Genomic DNA, 13,845 nt, shown 5'->3' with positions numbered 1-13,845 from the left:
CGAGTTAACGGTGAAGACCGTTAGCAGACTTCTAGCTAGTTAGCTGGCTAGCTGTTGATGGGGGTTCTGGTTGTAAAGTATAAAAATAGCAGATCCGTACCACATTGGGTGAGGCGGGTTGCAGGAGAGTACATTCAGTCCGTAGATGGAAAGTGAGATTAAAATATATACGAAATATATACGGGGAAAAAAACAGGAAAACAATTATTTACGATTATTTACACGGGACAAGACAAAACACACGTCCAACTGCTACGCCATCTTGGCGTAAACAATGGGATTGTTTTGCTCAGTGATTGGTTTAAATGATTTTGGCATGACATTCCAAGCATGCTAACTGGAGGACATTGACTTAAAAATAGTTTCAGAAACTGATTGAAGCAAATGTTCTGCTTTTATCTTCAGCTTTTATCGACTTACTAGAAATCACACACATCTGTATAGCAATCACACACATCTGAATACTCTTACTCAAGCAGTTGTACATGCAATAGCCCCAAGTATTCTGAATAAACAATAGACATTCCGTCTGGTGATTCATTTAGAATAGGATATCATCAAACAACATGGTAGAACTCATTACAGCAGCAATCCAGTGAGACACACTACAGCTACAAGATTAGAGTGAAGAATATGACATAACAAGACCAGTGTTTAAGTATGCATGGGCTTATGGTTTGTTTACCTCCATGTTTGCTGACAGTGAGCACTGGAACATTTAGGGTGCAGAGAGCGCTCAGTTCAGACAGAGGAACAAACTCACCGGCTCCCAGCGGGGTGCACAAGAAGAGGTGGGGTGGGGATGCGGGCACAAAATGACAGACACAAAGTAGTAAAATTTGATTGTACCCGGCACTCATTTGCAAATGAATACAGTGAGCACAAAGACCCCCATTCTCCAGACAGCTAAATGTTAGGCCCCTCCACTGTCTCCCTCTACATTCCCCAGGGTCAGACCAAACAAGAGGATGGAGGGGGGGCATAGATAGACCCAATAGTTACAAAATCATGGGTATAGTTGAGCAGGAAAAGTACTGTGAGAGGGAAAGACAGGCAACATGGTGACAGACAGGAAGAGGAAAGAGATGCAGGTAGGGCTAGTATGTTGAGATTCAAACGAATGTGCATAGCTAGCTGCATACGTACAGTATTACTAGATCCGACAATTAATGTAATTGGAGTTTTGCAGAGTGTGTTGTGTTGTTGAGGACACGAGTTTGAGGCGTCCTCCACCAGATTATGTATTTACCTGATTTGTTTGATATTAATAGTTAGCAAGTAATACTTAACAAATGGGAAGACATTTCTGTCCTACTAATGCTGTGTTTTTATGGTCTCCACTATAGCTCCCTGCAGCTAATCTGGATGTATGGTCAAGAATGTGTTTTACTAGAGATAGCTTAGGAGTAGAACAATCCCTCATTGTCTCAAAATCATCCTTGCATCTGGGAGACTACGACAACACCCCCCGTGCAGATAATGAGAGGATGAACCCAGAGTGGCTTATGGTGGCCCCAATCTGCATGGGAAGGGTGGAAGCAACCATGACTAAGCATTCTTAGTGTCAGCTATATAAAGAACTCTGCATTTCTGTAAAGGCTAGGCTCCTCGGCCTAACAGCCAAGACTGTTGGGTTGGCTGGTCTCATTATTGCAATAATTAATCGATATTATATAAAGATGATTGTTTGAAGAAATGACAAAGTCTCTCTCATTCTGAATTTCCACGACACCAAACAAACAGTAGCACCTACTACTTTAGTGGCATATTTATGCGGCCAATGACAGCTCGTTATTGAGGAGCCTAGGTGTTGTTATTGTCTTCTTGTGCAGTACAGTGTGAAGCAGATGGAGCCTCGTGATTACGAGTCAAGTTCGCATGGAAACTGCTTATGCAGAATAGGCTGAGTACACAGCATATGGTGTTCTGTGTCTAAGCTGTTAGGCCCAGAAGTGGACCATTTTCAATAGTCCTCAATAGCATTCATCCCTCTCCCTATTGTTTACTAGCAGCATGCCTGTGACCCATTTCTGGTCCTTTTTCTGAGGGATTAAGTACAGCCAGACTAAAGATGGGTATGAAGGGGTATCTCCAGGCAAGGCTGATGGGTATCAAGAGTTATCTCCAGGCAAGGCTGATGGGTATAGGGGTATCGCCAGGCAAGGCTGATGGGTATGAAGGGGTATCACCAGGCAAGGCTGATGGGTATTAAGAGTTATCTCCAGGCAAGGCTGATGGGTATTAGGGGTATCACCAGGCAAGGCTGATGGGTATCTGTGTACTGTATCACCAGGCAAGGCTGATGGGTATTAGGGGTATCACCAGGCAAGGCTGATGGGTATTAGGGGTACTGTATCACCAGGCAAGGCTGATGGGTATGAGGGGTATCACCAGGCAAGGCGGATGGGTATGAGGGGTACTGTATCACCAGGCAAGGCTGATGGGTATGAGGGGTACTGTATCACCAGGCAAGGCTGATGGGTGTGAGGGGTGTCACCAAGCAAGGCTGATGGGTATGAGGGGTACTGTATCACCAGGCAAGGCTGATGGGTATGAGGGGTATCACCAGGCAAGGCTGATGGGTGTGAGGGGTACTGTATCACCAGGCAAGGCTGATAGGTATTAGGGGTATCACCAGGCAAGGCTGATGGGTATTAAGAGTTATCTCCAGGCAAGGCTGATGGGTGTGAGGGGTATCTCCAGGCAAGGCTGATGGGTATAGGGGTATCGCCAGGCAAGGCTGATGGGTATGAAGGGGTATCACCAGGCAAGGCTGATGGGTATTAAGAGTTATCTCCAGGCAAGGCTGATGGGTATTAGGGGTATCACCAGGCAAGGCTGATGGGTATCTGTGTACTGTATCACCAGGCAAGGCTGATGGGTATTAGGGGTATCACCAGGCAAGGCTGATGGGTATTAGGGGTACTGTATCACCAGGCAAGGCTGATGGGTATGAGGGGTATCACCAGGCAAGGCGGATGGGTATGAGGGGTACTGTATCACCAGGCAAGGCTGATGGGTATGAGGGGTACTGTATCACCAGGCAAGGCTGATGGGTGTGAGGGGTGTCACCAAGCAAGGCTGATGGGTATGAGGGGTACTGTATCACCAGGCAAGGCTGGTGGGTATGAGGGGTATCACCAGGCAAGGCTGATGGGTGTGAGGGGTACTGTATCACCAGGCAAGGCTGATAGGTATTAGGGGTATCACCAGGCAAGGCTGATGGGTATTAAGAGTTATCTCCAGGCAAGGCTGATGGGTGTGAGGGGTATCTCCAGGCAAGGCTGATGGGTGTGAGGGGTATCTCCAGGCAAGGCTGATGGGTGTGAGGGGTATCACCAGGCAAGGCTGATGGGTGTGAGGGGTATCACCAGGCAAGGCTGATGGGTGTGAGGGGTATCACCAGGCAAGGCTGATGGGTGTGAGGGGTATCACCAGGCAAGGCTGATGGGTGTGAGGGGTATCACCAGGCAAGGCTGATGGGTGTGAGAGGTATCACAAGGCAAGGCTGATGGGTGTGAGGGGTATCTCCAGTCAAGGCTGATGGGTATGAGGGGTATCTCCAGGCAAGGCTGATGGGTGTGAGGGGTATCTCCAGGCAAGGCTGATGGGTGTGAGGGGTATCACCAGGCAAGGCTGATGGGTGTGAGGGGTATTACCAGGCAAGGCTGATGGGTGTGAGGGGTATCTCCAGGCAAGGCTGATGGGTGTGAGAGGTATCACCAGGCAAGGCTGATGGGTGTGAGGGGTATCACCAGGCAAGGCTGATGGGTGTGAGGGGTATCACCAGGCAAGGCTGCCTTCTAAATGGATTTGTGACAGAAAGAATAAAGGGGGTCTCAGAGTGACAAAGCTTAGCATTACATACATATTTCATATACAATAGTCTATGCTCATTCTGTTTTCATAAACAATTATTGGTAGTTGGTCATGGAAAGGGTTTAATCTGATCACTCTGTTGATGCCTGATTGGATAGAAGTTCCCTTTTGCCCAGGGTCATCCAGATCTAGGATCAGCCTACCCTTCCCCAATCCTGACCTCAACCATTAAGAGGGAAATGCAGAACTAAGCTCGGGCCAGCATTTCTGATCGCTTGCAATGACTTACAGTTATGTGTGCATAATTTTACATATGGTTGGTTCCGGGAAGCAAACCCACTATCCTGGAGTTGAAAGCTTCATGCTCTACCAACTGAGCTATGGAGGGTAAGGCCAGACCGAGCTCAGGACAGCATTTCTGATTGGTTGCAGCACTCACTGTCTCATCCTGCACACACTCAGATGTCTCAGATGTTGCTGTAAGAAAGAAAGGGGCAATCAACTGTTTGGTAAAAAGCTGAGAGATGGTGCTGGAGAAATCTAACCACTGGGGGTAAGTATGAGCTGGAATTATTTTCCTCAAGAATCTACAGGTATATCATTAATTCAAATGTCCAAAAATGGATGTACCAACTGCAGATTGCCCGTTTAAGGCTCTCTGTAACAAGGCTCCCTGTCACCTCTTCCTCCTCACCGATGGCAAGTGGTGGCCTTTTGAACCTTCTCTAACTGCTCTCTCTCTATCTCCCTCACTCACCAGCTCTCATTTTCTTCTTTCTGTTTATCTTTTCAGCCTTTCTTCATAAATGGTACCCTAACCCAGATCCCCAGAGACCTCCTGTCATTGTGCTAACACTAAACTACCTCTAACTTCCTTCGTACTGGACACAGATACATACAAATGGTATCTACACATTCATCTGACTCTGGGGAAGTAGATAAAGGACCTCATTGCCAAAATCCCAAAGTATCCCTTTCATGTTATATGTGTCATGACTGTCCTGATCAGGTCAGGGTACAGGAGACCACCACCCTACAGATTATCTCCCAAACCCCCAACAGAGGAGGAGAGATCTAGGGGTCTGAAGATGTGGGGGGTTTTATGACACCTCACGCCCATAATAAACCTTAGGCCACTGAGAAATTCCTTTGTCCTCTCACTATGGAGAACTGGCCTCAGAACATTAAAACATGCAATAAAGGGACTTTGGAACAATGGTTTCCGTCAGCCACAATGGTGGTCATGACGAGAGGTGGAATATGAAAATGTATGTAACTTTTGAATTGTTATTAAAGGTTAAGAGATGACGTTATTATGAAAACATTGTACCTTTAAGAGTTTTCCCAGTATATGCCTGATGTTTATACATTGTACGTTGTGTGGAAAATATCCAAATCAAAGAGAATGTTTTGGTAAAGATGAGATGTGAAGGTAGTGTCTAAAATAGGATTTTAGTCAAATCTAGGCCTTGCCCCTTAACTTGGTCCGCCCAAAGAATTGCCCTAAAGGCGGTTACGCCCACTTCTGACCCTAGGGTATAAGACAGGAGAGTGAAGAATTAACATAGGAGACTAATTGACCCCAAGCTGCAGCGAAGGTCTAACAAAGTCAACGAACCCCAAAACGAAACACAAGGTTGAAGACAAAGAAATCTTTTTCTACACGAGCTACGGACGAGTAGCTGTGTCTAAGCGGGTGAATTCAAGCCGAACCACCCAGCCTCCACTCTCCATTGAATCGTGGTTTATATACACCGTTCGAGTCCGAAGCTGTGAGCTCTGAGCTACAGAGCTGTCTGTCCTCAGAAGACCCCTTTCAGATCAAGGGCAAGGGATCAGACCACTAAGCCAAGAAGGACACTGACATCGTGAGGACAACCAGAGAGTTGCGCCGGAGAAGTGCGTCATTGAGAAGCCTAAACGACACACGCGGAGCTTCCCACCTGAGACCTCCAACACGTAATTGCATCATTATATTCTGACCCATAAGAGCGGCAGTTCGGGGCAAGGCTAGGTTTAAATAAGCATGGCTGACAAATGAACCCAAATGTATATTTCTCTCGTGTACTTTCTTGGTTTCTCTCTCTTTTAAATCCCCATTTTGGGTAACACGTGCCATAGTGTGTTGGCCCGTTATACTAAGTCCTAATCAATAGCTAGACTGTGTTTTGTGTATGTGTATTTTTATCATCATTTTAGCTTGCTAGTAAATAAATAATCAACTAAGATTGGTGTGGTAAACTCATTGGTGAAGCCCGGGTCCGTGCAGATTCCCGGATTATGCGACGTTCAGAATGAGACTGTAGAGGAAATTGATTAATTTAGCGACTGTTGTAAAATCGATATTCTGATATCCTTTGAGTTAATCTGGGAAATAGAAACTCAATCAAAATACTGTTCCCATGGTGCCCCAGGTTGATGAGTTAATAATTGCTTGATTCATTGCTTAATTCATTTAATCACGCAATTATAAACCGTTAATCATTCGATGAGCAACAGTCGTCACATTAACTAATACAACGTCACGACATATGATTAGAAAACATTATAGAATCTAGAAGGAATGAACCAATATCTGGACAAAAAAACATATTATTAAACTACACCAGTTGTAGATCTTCAAATGAATTATTTGAAGACTGTAACAGGATAAACGAAATTCATCTGCCATGGTGTAAGTCAATCATAACAAAAGACCACAAAGTAGCGTGACATGAACAGTGGTTCTGTGTGAAACATTTCTGCCCGGGAGAGCCAAAGAGCAAAGCAATTAAAGCACCTGTCACGACCATCGTAAGGATTGGACCAAAATGCAGCGGGAATGTGTATGCTCAGTTTCTCCTTTATTAAATAAAATGAACACTGAACAAAAAGAATGATGAAAACAGTCCTGTCAGGCACACAGCTAAACAAGGAACAACTACCCACAAAACCCATAGGAAAAACACCCCTACTAAATAGGACCTTCAATTAGAGGCAACGAGGAACAGCTGCCTCCAATTTTTTTATTTATTTATTATTTTTTTTTTTTAACCTTTATTTAACCAGGAAAGGCTCATTGAGATTTAAAATCTCTTTTTCAAGAGCGTCCTGGCCAAGATAGGCAGCGCCAAGTCATTACAAAAATTAGACAAACAACATGAAAAACTACAAGTAATCTAGTAAAAACCATAAAATTAACAAAGAATATAACAAAATCAAAAACAGCAAATTAAAAACATTGACAGGTCAGGGAATCAGTCTCAAGATCATTCATCAGTGATTTAAAAATACCAATCGGGACAAGTTCTTCCAGTTTAAAAGTATTTTGTAAGGCATTCCAAGACGATGGCGCAGAGTACATAAAAGCCCTTTTACCAAATTCAGTTCGGACATTTGGAACAGTTAGCAAGATAAAGTCCCTCGAACGAAGAGAGTACCCACCACATTTCTGAACAATAAAAATGGCCAAATAAAAGGTAGTAAACCCAAAATGGCTTTGTAAATAAAAGTATACCAGTGACTGAGCCTACGAGTGACTAGAGAAGGCCAGCCAACCCTGGTATACAAAGTGCAGTGGTGCGTAAGGGTTTTGCAATTTAAAATAAATCTCAAAGTGCCATGGTAAAGGGTGTCAATTGATCTCAAACACTGAGCGGAAGCATTTATATATAAAATATCCCCATAGTCTAGTAAAGGCATAAATGTAGCTGATACTAGCCTCCTTCTGGCTTCAAAAGAAAAACAAGCCTTATTCCTAAAATAAAATCCTAATTTCAGCTTCAATTTTTTTGTAAGTTGTTGAATATGCATTTTAAAAGAGAGGCCATCATCAATCAAAATTCCAAGATATTTATATGAGGTTACAACCTCAATCTCCTTGCCCTGAAAGGTAGTAATAGGTGAAAGGTTCAGGGGTCTATTTCTTGCTTTAGAAAACACCAGAAGTTTAGTTTTGTCAGTATTGAGGATAAGCTTCAATTGAGACAAGGTATGTTGAACAGTATTAAAAGCAGTTTGCAAGTTCTGGAAAGCTTTTGTAAGAGATGAAGCACAACAGTAAATAACAGTATCATCAGCATAAAAATGAAGTTGTGCATTTTGGACATTTTTGTCTAAATTATTTATATAAATAGTGAATAAGAGAGGACCAAGTACAGAGCCTTGGGGCACACCATTTAAGACAGACAATTTAACAGACCTAAGCCCATCAAATTGAGTGCACTGAGTTCTATCAGACAGATAGTTAACAAACCATGCAACTGCATGCTCTGAAAGACCTACACTCGACAATCTCTGCCTTAGTATAGCATGATCAACTGTATCAAAAGCCTTAGAGAGATCAATAAAAAGTGAGACACAATGCTGTTTTTTGTCAAGAGCTTCAGTGATATCATTTAAAACCTTCATGGCTGCTGTAATTGTGCTATGCTTCTTCCTGAAACCCGATTGGTACATTGATAAAATAGAGTTAGTATATAAAAACTCTTTTAGCTGGTCACTCACAAGGGTTTCAAGTATTTTCACCAGGGGTGACAGCTTTGAGATTGGCCTATAATTATTTAAAAGAGTTGGATCTCCCCCTTTTAAAAGTGGCAGGACAAATGCTGATTTCCAGATCTTTGGAATTTCATTACATTCCAGGGTTAGATTAAACAGATATGCAAGTGGTTCAGCTATGAAATCAGCTGCCAGATTTAAAAAGCAGGGATCCAAAAGATCAGGACCTGCAGGCTTTCTCTGATCTAAGGATTTCAGGGCTTTATGTACCACCTGCACTGAGAATGGCAAAAAGCTAAAAGTTTGACCAGCTCTCACTGGTTCATCCACACAAGGTTGTACACAGACAGAGGACACTGAATCAAACAGCCTACCAGATGATACAAAGTGCTCATTGAAACAATTCAGCATTTCAGTTTTGTCATATATAGCAACAGAGTCCTTCAATACACATGACGGTAATTCATTAACATTACTGTTACCAGACATAGACTTAATAGCCTTCCAAAACTTTCTAGGGTCATTCAGGTTATCAGTGGTAACAGACATAAAATATTCAGATTTGGCCTTCCTGAGAAGAGAAGAACACTTGTTTCGTAACTGCCTAAAAACAAGCCAATCAGCATCAGAACACGATTTCCTTGCTTTAGCCCAGGCTAGATTACGGTCGTGAACAATGCAAGAAAGCTCAGACGAAAACCATGGATTATCCCTCCCTTTAACCCTGAACCTGCGGAATGGAGCATGTCTGTTTACTATTTGGAGAAAACCATCATGAAAGAATTTCCAGGCAGTTTCCACATCAGGGATAAGCTCAATCTTGCTCCAGTCAAAATAAAACAAATCATGAAAGAAAGCCTGCTCAATGAAACACTTCAGATTTCTCTTACGAATAAAACGCGGGTTAGACTTAGAAATCTTAGTATTTCTAATAGCAACAACAGCACAATGGTCACTTAAATCATTACAAAAAACACCAACCGCAGAATATTTATGTGGAACATTTGTCAATATCAAATCAATCAGGGTAGATTTATCAGGGCATTTTAGATTAGGGCGAGTGGGTGAGTTAATCAACTGGGTAAGATTCATAGAATTACAAAACATTTTTAAATCATCAGACACCGGCATTAACCAACACCAGTTAAGATCACCAATCAAAATCATTTCACTGTAAAGAAGTTTAGACATGAGGTGCGTCAAAGAAGAAAATGCATCACCGAGAGCAGAGGGGGGTCTGTAACAGCCAATCACAGTTATAGAAAGACCCTTAGAAACCTCAATATTCAAAGCAAGAAATTCCAACTGTTTACAAATAGTTTCAGACTTTGCCACACTTACAGGGAATTTCGTTTTTACATATATAGCCACACCCCCACCTTTCTTAACCCGATCAGTGCGATAAACATTGTAACCAGTTATACAAATATCCGTATCAAGAACAGACTTGCTGAGCCAGGTTTCAGAAAACACAATTATATCAGCATCAGTTGATTTAGCCCAAATCCTAACCCCATCCATTTTTGACAACAGGCTGCGTACATTTAAATGAAAAATACCAAGACCAGATCTTGATTTAAAATCAGAGGGGGTTTGGAGACATTGCATATCAGGGCCAGGGTTAGGCTGCACGTTACCTGATATCAACAAAAGAAGAATAACTAGGCACCTCTGTTTAATAACTTTGCACGGCTTCTCTTTTTAAGAGACCTACTGCAAGCGAAGTCTACAAGTGAGTTTCCAGACAATACAAAACAGTCATTTAAAACCATTAGACTTTGGTAGTGACACAAATTCGTAATGTTCACATCATGCCACAAATACATCGGCACTTGGACGAGTGGAACGAGTGAAAAGGAGCGAGTTCCTGCAAACAAAATGTCCAATGGACGGGAGAGCACATTGTCAGATGTACTCACCCAGCGACAATGTTCGTTTTCTCCAGATCTCGTTAAAGTCAGTGCACAAAGCAATACCACGAAAATTGTCATTTTCTCTGACAAATGTAAATAGAGCCAAATGAAGGTAAGGGGAGAGAGGGACAGCGTATATGTAAATCTGAATGTGAGTATTTGCACGTGTGAGTAGATTGGGTGTTGAGGTCGATTGAGAGAGCGGGTTGGGGATTATTGAGCTGCCACTGACAGCCAGACGAAGAGCAAAAAGGAGCGGCTTGGACGAGACACTCCGTGGATGAAGAAGGAACTCAGGCCAGCCAGAGATCGGGTTACTTTGGTAAACGTCAGTGCAGAGTTGAAGTGCCAAGTTGAGGAAGACCCGTGATCTTTACAGCAGCAAAAATAAAATAATTAGCACTACACAACAAGGAAGTTACTCAGCCATAAATAAATAGGTTATTAGTAGGTTAAAATGTACTAGTCACAGACAAACGACTTGACATGCTACCATCTTGGGACTTGCCACACACACCACAATTGAAGGTCAAAACAATAAACTAGACATAGAAATAGAAAAAATAGAAAATAGAACATAGAAATACAAAACATAGAACACTACCCAAAAACCCCGACAACACAAAACAAACACACCCCTGCCACGTCCTGACCAAACTACAATAACAAAAAAAAACGTATACTGGTCAGGACGTGACAGAACCAGACTTCTTTCTTTCTCTCTCGCTTTTTCTCTCTGACACTGTCAATTACAGCAGTTGTTATAGTACATATACACACAGACAGTAACTGGATTTCTGATAGGGGCAAAATGAATATCTAAACATTTCCACCCAGCAAATCTAGATGGGATATTTAATGGATAAACTGTGCTGCTGGTTGCTGCACGCCCTCAACCCTTCGTCCCCTACCCGCACCCGTCCCCCCCTACCCGTATCCTCAAATGGATTAAATAGCCAATTCCAGTCTTCTGCAGCTGATAAATTCACCCTGAAAGAGGGAGTTATAAAATGAAAGCTGAATAGAAATGGCATGCTGTGGGTACAGTGTTGATTTGGTATGGACACTGTTATTTATGGCTGTCAGCCGCTACGATTTCAGACACAGTTTGGAGGGTTGGGATGAGTGCAGAATAGCAGAATGTACCAAAAAACTTTCCTGTAAATGAGAAAATACTGCACATATACCGTAGATCGCTAGATGTGTGTATTGACTCTGATGCCAGATGAATGGTAACATTGGTGTTATGTGAGCATTCAGTACCTTGAGTCAGAAGTTCAACCAGTGGGGCAACTTATATATTCTATAAATAATGGATGTGAACAAACATACTCCATTTCTGACAGTCATTTCTGGACTTTTTCAATAGGTTGCAACTCTTGTCCATAGTTAAAGGGCATCTACACTAACTAGATGGAAGAGATCTTACAAATTAGGGGCCTCATTTATCAACATTGGTTAGAAACTATTCTAAAATACTACCTACGAACGGAATTTAGAATGGTCGTATTAAATAGAAAAAGTGTGATTTAGCCAACAATCCTACGAGTGTCGTAACCACACCGGTAGGAGATAACCATTGATAAATACAAATTGTTCTCAGCCTCAGTGCTCGTGCACAACCTTGGCTGTTTGCATTTTGAAACGCCCCTAGTTAACCATAGTATGGTCCCTTTAAAGCCTGTGGGCTAAGAAAAAGAACATTTTCCGAGACTGAAATAGAGGTGCTGGTGTCAGAGGTTCAGTACAACCAAAAGGTTTGATTTTGGCTCATTCAGTTGTGAGCCAAATTAAAACATAGCTACAGAGAGAGGACCATTAGGACAATTCAAGTTGCTTTTGCAATGGTAAATATACTTCAACTGAGTAGGAAAAACTCAGTAATAAGCCATCCACCCTCATCAGCTCCCTCCTGGAGGTGTATAGGCCAACACTGCTGTTCTGCAGAATGAATGAGTCCTATGTTCCACCTGGCCACCACATTCAGCAGCGTCTTTTGATCATCACACAACCTGCACATAAAGAGTGGAAGCCTTTTCTGTGCACACAGTTGAACTCGTTTTGGGATGGTGCTTTTATGGCGTCGTGGGTACCTTCTACTGGTCCGTTCGTATTTATGGCGTCGTGGGTGCTGTCTATTTGGTCCGTATTTGGAAACCCATTGATGGCATCATAGTGAAGAAACCCCTGATTTAACATTGTCTCATTGAGGGCTGTGAGATGCTGATTTAACATTGGCTCATTGAGGGCTGTCAGATACCTATAGGCATGCTCCAACTGAAAAGTGCCAGTTGCCAAAAACCAAAGGGTGGGTAACACTTGGATGTGCACCAGAATGGCATGTCCCGCCTGTCTCTAAAAACACTGTCACTAAAAACACACTCTTTACAAAATACAGAGTGTCGACTCTTCCAACAGAGTAAGTTCAGTCATCTCTCATTCTAAGATGTCAACATAGAACCAGTCTACTAATGAACCTAAGATGTCAACATAGAACCAGTCTACTAATGCAACTAAGATGTCAACATAGAACCAGTCTACTAATGAAAGTAAGATGTCAACATAGAACCAGTCTACTAATGAACCTAAGATGTCAACATAGAACCAGTCTACTAATGAAACTAAGATGGCAACATAGAACCAGTCTACTAATGAAACTAAGATGTCAACATAGAACCAGTCTACTAATGAACCTAAGATGTCAACATAGAACCAGTCTACTAATGAAACTAAGATGTCAACATAGAACCAGTCTACTAATGAAACTAAGATGTCAACATAGAACCAGTCTACTAATGAAACTAAGATGTCAACATAGAACCAGTCTACTAATGATCCTAAGATGTCAACATAGAACCAGTCTACTAATGATCCTAAGATGTCAACATAGAACCAGTCTACTAATGAACCTAAGATGTCAACATAGAACCAGTCTACTAATGAAACTAAGATGTCAACATAGAACCAGTCTACTAATGAACCTAAGATGTCAACATAGAACCAGTCTACTAATGAACCTAAGATGTCAACATAGAACCAGTCTACTAATGAAACTAAGATGTCAACATAGAACCAGTCTACAAATGAAACTAAGATGTCAACATAGAACCAGTCTACTAATGAAACTAAGATGTCAACATAGAACCAGTCTACTAATGAACCTAAGATGTCAACATAGAACCAGTCTACTAATGAAACTAAGATGTCAACATAGAACCAGTCTACTAATGAAACTAAGATGTCAACATAGAACCAGTCTACTAATGAAACTAAGATGTCAACATAGAACCAGTCTACTAATGAAACTAAGATGTCAACATAGAACCAGTCTACTAATGAAACTAAGATGTCAACATATAACCAGTCTACTAATGAACCTAAGATGTCAACATAGAACCAGTCTACTAATGAAACTAAGATGTCAACATAGAACCAGTCTACTAATGAACCTAAGATGTCGACATAGAACCAGTCTACTAATGAAACTAAGATGTCAACATAGAACCAGTCTACTAATGAAACTAAGATGGCAACATAGAACCAGTCTACTAATGAACCTAAGATGTCAACATAGAACCAGTCTACTAATGAAACTAAGATGTCAACATAGAACCAGTCTACTAATGAAACTAAG

Source organism: Salmo salar, chromosome ssa26 (assembly GCF_905237065.1).
Source record: "Salmo salar chromosome ssa26, Ssal_v3.1, whole genome shotgun sequence".
Lineage (NCBI taxonomy): Eukaryota > Metazoa > Chordata > Actinopteri > Salmoniformes > Salmonidae > Salmo > Salmo salar.
The sequence above is the reverse complement of the archived record's forward strand: the minus strand, read 5'-3'. Positions refer to the sequence as shown.